The 8083-nt window shown below is 42.3% G+C and overlaps 1 pseudogene; it reads right to left on the bottom strand.

Annotated features, from left to right (window-relative positions):
* Window positions 1-577: 577 nt before the first annotated feature.
* LOC116963088 lies at window positions 578-4746 on the bottom strand (annotated as a pseudogene).
* Between the last annotated feature and the right edge of the window lie 3337 nt (window positions 4747-8083).

Genomic DNA, 8083 nt, shown 5'->3' with positions numbered 1-8083 from the left:
GAACTTAATAGTTATTTTGTTCCTCACCTCTTCCACGGACTATCAATTGATTCAAAACTAATGTCTTTTATCATGTCTGACTGTCATCTCAAGCCTCTCACAAAACAGAGCGCATAAGCAAACCATGCCTCAGGATCTCTAGGGCAGACAGAAAATTTAATCTCTAGAGTACCCATACCTCACCTTGATAAGAAAACTGGAAACATTTAAGTAGTTATGCAAGTGAAGGCAGCTGGATTTTACCTATGGAAGCACAGCTATTGCTTTTAAAACTGGTGTGACCACACTCAAACATTGCTGTGGGCAAAGCCAGACAGCCAAAATATCACCACATATTTGCTGTACTAGCAAAACTGCATGTCAAGATGTAGAATCATAGGAAAGTTCAGGTTGGAAGGGACCTCCAGAAGTTATCTTGTCCAAAACTTCTGCACAAAGTAATGACATTTATGAGGTGAGACCAAGTTACTCAATACTTTAATAACTCCCTACTCAAAGTTGGGGTTTAACATAAAAATTCAGAGTGTTTGTTCAAACCTGAATAATTTTGAGAACAGTATTTGGAAGCCATTTTCTGTTAGGAAGACAGATCTGAGAAAGTTTGTGTATTAGTCACTGCTGGAATAGCATCTCTGACCAGTATAATTTCAGCATGTTCTACCAGCATGCTTGTTGTCACACTTTAATTTAATGTTACCATTAGAGCACACAGAATTCTAGAACCAGTCGCTGTTTTGCCCAAAAACCTTCACATAAGTGTCCTACTAAATTAATACTGAGATTAACTTTTCATTGTCAATAGTTGTCTATCCCTCCCACTAGCAGATAACTTCTCTAACTCATAACTACATTACACATCATGTAATATCTACAAGTACAATCCAATGGCATGACAGGAAAAAACTGCGTCGTTCACTCAGTTTAAACTGAATCACAATCAACCTTGTTTATTGATTTATTAATAGCAGATAATTAACTGGCAATCAGTAAAATATACATTCAGGTTCAGTATTGGCAATATAAGAGCTAAAACACTGTTAATAGACAAAATGCTAATAAACATGTAACAAATTTCAAAATGACCTTTCTTCACTATTCCCCCAAAGTTCTAATCATAGAATCATAGAATCATTTAGGTTGGAAAAGTCCTTTAAAATCATCAAGTCCAACCATTAACCTAGCATTGCCAAGTCCACCATGAAACCATGTCCCTAAGCACCACATCTACACGTCTTTTAAATACTTCCAGGGGTCGTCATTCAACCACTTCCCTGGGTAGCCTGTTCCAATGCTTGACAACACTTTCAGTGAAGAAATTTTTCATAATATCCAATTTAAACCTCCCCTGGAACAACCTGAGGCCATTTCCTCTTGTCCTATCACTTCCTTTCAGGTAGTTGTAGAGAGTGATAAGGTCTCCCCTGAGCATCCTAGTCTCCAGGCTAAAAACTCCAGTTCCCTCAGTCTCTCCTCATCAGACTTGTGTTCCAGACCCTTCACCAGCTTCATTGCCCTTCTTTGAACATGCTCCAGCACCTCAATGTGTTTCTTTCCTGTAGTGAGGGGCCCAAAACTGAACACAGTATTCAAGGTGCTGCCTCACCAGTGCCGAGTACAGGGGGATGATCACTCCCCTAGTCCTGCTGGACACACCATTTTTGACACAAGCCAGGATGCTGTTGACTGCCTTGGCCACCTGGGCTCACTGCTGGTTCATATTCATCCGGCTGTCAACCAACAGCCCCAGGTCCTTTTCCATGGGGCATCTTTCCAGCCACTCTTCCCCAATCCTGTAGCAATGCATGGGGTGGTTGTGACCCAAGTGCAGGACCTGGCACTCAGCCTTGTTGAACTCATACAGTTGGCCTTGCCCCATTGATCCAGCCTGTCCAGATCCCTCTGAAGAGCCTTCCTACCCTCAAGAAGATCAACACTCCCGCCCAACTTGGTGTCATCTGCAAACTTACTGGGGGTGCACTCAGTCCCCTCATCCAGATCATTGATAAAGATATTAAACAGAACTGGCCCCAATAATGAGCCCTGGAGAACACCACTTGTGACTGGCCACTGAATGGATTTAACTCCATTCACCACAACACTTTGGGACTGGCCATCCAGCCAGTTTTTTACCCAGTGAAGAGTACACTCGTCCAAGCCATGAGCAGCCACTTTCTTCAGGAGAATGCTGTGGGAAACAGAATCAAAGACTTTAAGAAAGTCTAGTTATTTAACACCAACAGCCTTTCCCTCATCCACTAAGTAGGTCACCTTGTCATAGAAGATCAGGTTAGTCCAGCAAGACCTGTCTTTCATAAACCCATGCTGACTGGGCCTGACCACCTAGTTGTCCTGTATGTGCCATGTGATGTCACTCAAGATGATCTGCTCCACAACCTTCCCTGTTACTGAGGTTAGGCTGACAGGTGTGCAGTTCCCTGTATCCTCCATCTGGCCCTTCTTGTAGATGAGCATCACATTTGCTGACTTCCTGTCAACTGAGACCTGATAAAGGATGAAGAAAAGGCTGAGGTACTTAATGCCTTCTTTGCCTCAGTCTTTAATAATAAAATTCAGTTAGCCAGGACTGCTGGTAAATGAGTGGAATTGGCTTGGTGAGCACTTCTGCCAGCTCCCTCACCACCCTTGAGTGGATCCCATCCGGCTCCATAGACTTGTGTGTGGCTAAGCAGCGTAACATGTTGCTAAACATTTCCCCTTGGATTATGGGGGCTTGATTCTGTTCCCCATCCCCTTATTCTATCTCAGGGGGCTGAGTACCCAGAGAACAACTGGTTTTATTATTAAAGACTGAGGCAAAGAAGGCATTAATTACGTCAGCCTTTTCCTCATCTTTTGTCACTATGTCTCCTCCTGCATCCAGTAAAGGATGGAGATTCTCCTTAGCCCTCCTTTTGTTGCTAATGTATTTATAGAAACATTTTTTTATAGTCTTTTATGGCAGTAGCCAGGTTAAGTTCTAGTTGGGCTTTGGCCCTTCCAATTTCCTCCTTGCATAACCTCACGACATCCTTGTTCTCCTGAGTTGCCTGCCCCTTCTTCCAAAGGTCATAAACTCTCATTTTTTTCTGGAGTTCCAGCCAAGGCTCTCTGTTCACCCAGGCCGGTCATCTCCCCACTAGCTCATCTTTTGGCACATGGGAACAGCCTACTGATGTATGAATGAAGAGGCATTAACCAGATGGTTTCTCAAGAAAACATTAACTAGATAACTACCTTGCGAATGAATGAGAGAAAAACAGGATGAGCCCACCATTGTCCTTGAGATAAGGAAGGAACTACTGAGCCACCAAGATAAAGGAGCTGCAAGTTAGCAACAAACCGTATCCAACAAGGCCTGAAGAACAAGATGTGTGTAACTACAGAACTGAGTCTGTGCAAAAGCAAGGGTCAACTAGCGAACACAGTGAAGTCTATGAGTCTTCATCAGAAGACCCCTGCCCACAACCACCAAGAGATATTGCGCAGGCGTGATGGGGAGGGACTTGGGGCGGGGGATATGTTAATTATTTCCCAGAATTAATTGTAATATTCCCTCCCTATTCCTGGAATTATAATGCATATGTATTAGGACTGATGAATATGTAACTTTGGCATCATAAAAGGGGGGCTGCTTTTGGCTCCAGGTCACGCATGCTGTGGAGGAGCGATCCCCCGTGCGTCCAGCGCTGAATAAACATACCTACTTTATAACCTTACTGGTTGTAAAGTCGTCTTTCCGCACGTCACTACTACTGCACCTTTCAGATTTCCTTCTTGAATAATGTCCACCTTCTTGGACTCCTTTGCCCTTCAGGACTGCTTCCCAAGAGACTCTGTCAACCAGTCTCCTAAACAGGCCAAAGTCTGTCTCCAGAAGTCCAAGGTAGCCATTCTGCTGACCCTCCTTACTTCTCTGAGAATCAAAGTCTATCATTTTATGACTGCTGTGCCCAAGACAGCCTCCAACCATCACATCACCCACAAGTCCATTTCTGCTCACAAACAACAGGTTCAGTGGGGCACCTTCCCTAGTTATCTCACTCACCAGCTGTGTCAGGAAGTCATCTTCCACACACTCCAGGAACTTCCTGGACTGTTTCTTCTCTGTTGTTTTGTATTTCCAGCAGACATCTGCTAAGTTGAAGTTCTCCATGAGAACAAGGGCCAGCAATTGTGAGACTTCTCCCAGCTGTTTATAGAATATTTCACCTGCTTCTTCATCCTGGTTGGGTGGTCTATAACAGACTCCTACCATGATATCTAACATGTTGGCCTTCCCCCTGATTCTTACCCAGGAACACTCAACCCTATTGTCACCATCATTAAGCTCTAGACAATCAAAACACTCTCTAATGAACAGGGCTACCCCACTGCCTCTCCTTCCCTGCCTATCCCTTCTGAAGAGTTTATAGCCATCTATTTCAACACTCCAGTGGTGCAAGTCATCCTACCATGTTCCCATTACGTCAACTATATCACAGTTTTCCTGCTGCACAGTGCCTTCCAGCTCCTCCCGTTTGCTCTCCATGCTGTGTGCACTAGTGTAGATGCAGCTCAGTTGGGCTATTGATCCCACCAACTTTTTCAGGGAGAAGTCCTAATTCTTACATGACCATCCTCAGATGCTTCCGTGGTTTCTAACACATCAATAAGCCTTGCAACTTTGCTGCTGCATGGATCTCCATCCTCTACCTCCACTGGGACAGCAGACCGAAGGACCTCACTAGCACACCGTCCTTCAAACATCAGCGTGCTGCCCCCAGGCTTCTCTCTAGAACGCCTCGTTTTATCCCTTTCCCCCCTTCAAATCTAGTTTAAAGCTCTTTCAGTGAGCTTTGCTAACTCCTGTGCAAAGATCTTTTTCCCGCCTTATAACAGGTATACTCCATCTGTTGCCAGCAGGCCTGGTGTTGTGTTGTGTACCCACACACCCATGGTTATACACACAGTCCCCCTCTCACACACACCTTCTGTAGGAGATGTGTGTGCTCAATATGTACCTGTGCTGCACCACACAACCTGCTAATGCATGCACTAGGAAGAAAGCACCACACAAGGTCACACACACACGCCCAGTTGCCAGTCACTACCTGTTGCACCCTGCACTGTCACTGCCCAAGCTGCACGAAGGCTGCAGGCCGAGTCAGATAGGGAGGATGCTCTGCCTGGCCCAGACAGAGGTTTTGATGCCAGTGGGTGAACAGTGTCAAACCCAACTCCGCTGGTTTTGTCCACCTGCTCTGTTCCCACTGTTCTCCCTACTGTTACAAAGTTTTATTTGTCCCTTACATTTCTTTCCAAACTGGCACCTACCTCATTTCAAAACTTACTCTGTAACTTCCTAGTTACTGTTTAATCTGGCTGATGGTTGTCATCCCCCTTAATATGATCAGCTGTAGCATATGCACTCTCAGACAGTTTTGGATGCTTGAACTCACATTCCTACTTAACAGCTGTTGTTGTTCAGGCCATTTTACCAAAGATGGGCCATGTGAGCACCCTTGCAAACAGGAAAAGAATATTAGGAATTCTTTGAATATTACTTCAGCTTCTTCTAATACAAATCAGATAACAGCACATGTTCAGGCAGAATTTTGCAGCAATGACAGGAGACATGTGATGTCCAATTCTGCAAGTGTTTTGTAGCACGCTTCTGATTACTCTTATTTAAGTACCATTTCACTCTCCTGCCTTGGTGCTCTGTACTCAAAAGCAAAGAGAAAATTACTTGTAAAGGTGTTCTTTGCAAAAAAAAAAAAAAAAAAAAAAGATGCTTTCCTATGTAAAAGCAGCTGTCAGTATCTCTAGTTTTAAATGAAGTCCTCCTACTCACAGCCAAGTGGAGATTTACTGGAAGGCAATTCAGAGGTTATCACCATTTCTTACCAGCTCACTCTCCCCTGCTGCAGTGCTGCTATTCCTCTTGTTCCTATAGTTTCTTTCCAGGTCACCACAGATGTCATAGGACTGTGATGCACCATGATCTTGGGGAGCCCTGAAGCAGATGCTGCTCCGTTTGGGATTTGCACTATGATGGTTTAGTATGTAAAAATATAAAGATCAGGTCATATTGTGTGCCCTGTGTCTGAAACAGTCTTATAAGGATCACACTTGCAGTACGGAGTCATGCTCACGGAAAACATGCCCTCTACCTACCAAGATATCAGTTTGATTAGAAACATGAAAAAACCCAAATGATCTCTGATTTCTTTTTAATCCTTTCAGAGGAATTATCAAATTGGAAATTCATCATATTTCTCCTTCTGCCCTAGCTTTGCAGCTTTACAGTGACCTTAAAACTGTTCTCACATTGGGCTATTTCAGTCCGTTACTGTTTCTGAATCACCATCAAACCTTTTGTGCCAGCAGAACAGTCTGATATTGCACAGCCATTTACAAAATAGGCACCAGGTGGAATGATAGGAAGACTCCAAGAACATTTTTTCCCTGAAGTTTAAATAATTCCAAACATTGCAGCATTGTACTCTGGAAAGTGTATCAGACAGCAAAATGAAGAGATATGAAAAATCAAAATGCAAAATACAGAACAAAAAGTAAATAGGATCATTAAAGATTTAAAGTTATGTAAGAATAGCAAGATTTGTGTAGAAATAAATACTTCTTTTGGAAAAAACACATGGATCAGTCTGGAGATTGTGCTGCTACTTGTAGAAAATTATGATTACCAGTTTTTTTAAAGTTTCATTATGCACTGGTAGTATTTGCCCAGTGGCTGTGCTTTATTAAAGGACAATTAAAATTATCATCAACTATTCCTATTAATTGTCCAGCGCACAACCCAGCTACCTAGCAATGAGGTGACATAAGCATTAATTTCTGCAGAAACACTGCAGAAACTTACCGGACAACATAATTATTATTTGTGCTATGGTGGTACTCAGACTTCCCCCTGCAACTGTACTGTAAGATTCAGAATGAACCACAATTGGGTCTTATCCCTAACAGCCAAGAATCTAGTAAGCTGTAACAAATGTAAACTAACAAACAAACAAAAAAAGGGTGAAACTGATATGCTCATGTTAACTCACTAGCAAGTTCTTTTTAAGAAAAGGATGTGAAAGAGAAGAGTGCCATTGCAGTGTCAACTCCTTTGCAGCAAGGGAGAAGTAAGAAAATGATGATGCTTTCAAATTATGTGTGGGAACAGAGAGTATTAGGGTATTAGGGAAAGATGCAAGACAGAAGTAATGAGCTGAGTAGGAAATGACACAAAAGAATAAGGCAAAGCTCAGGCAATCCTCGGAATGGAAATGGAAAGAAATGGTTGTTCTTTGATCTATCAGATATGGTGCTATGGTCACATCACACTGATGTAGCTCTTAATCATATACTCCACATCACTAAATAACTATTTTGTATCCTGGTAGGCAAAAAGGGAGAGTCCTCAAAATACACCTCTCACCAGTTTTTGCTATTGGTTTGATTTAGCCTCTCAGATCCATTCAGATAGCAGGATGCTGTGACTCTCAGTCCAGTACGCCTAACTTTAGTCTTATAAGGCATCTAAGTCCTGCACTTCAGATTTGAGATTGCTTTTGGAGTTGATGGTCTGAAAAATAGGTTAAAAAAAAAAAAAACAAACAAAACCCTAAACCAAAAACTATTATTAGATTTCTTTAAAAAATAAAAAAAAATGCTGTGTTCTAACTTAAGAATATATATTTTTCAATGCTGAAACTCTATTTTCTGAGATAAACAGTATTTACCAGCAAGGGCTCCTCATTACAGAATTTTATCTAGGCACAGTTTAACAGATAGTGTCATTATGCTTTTTTCTACAGAAGACACCACCTTTGCAGGCTATTTTGGAAGTGAAATTACAGCTAAAGCAAATCAAATCTTGTTTAAGTACAGTTTAGTAATCTAATCCTCAAATCATTTTGTGAACTGTGAATGCTGAGTATCTAAATATTCTGTTCAGCTGGCAAAACTGCAGAACTGTCTCGCTTTCCAGTGCTGTCAGTACTTGAGTCTCCAGTTAGTCTTAAACCCAAAACCACACAGACATACTCCAGTCAGAACTGATGAACTTGCAGAAATGTGAGAGTTCCAAAAGCTCTCA

This window comes from Tyto alba, unplaced genomic scaffold, assembly GCF_018691265.1.
Source record: "Tyto alba isolate M040663 unplaced genomic scaffold, T.alba_DEE_v4.0 Super-Scaffold_1000006, whole genome shotgun sequence".
NCBI classification, from domain to species: Eukaryota; Metazoa; Chordata; class Aves; order Strigiformes; family Tytonidae; genus Tyto; species Tyto alba.
The sequence above is the reverse complement of the archived record's forward strand: the minus strand, read 5'-3'. Positions and strand labels throughout refer to the sequence as shown.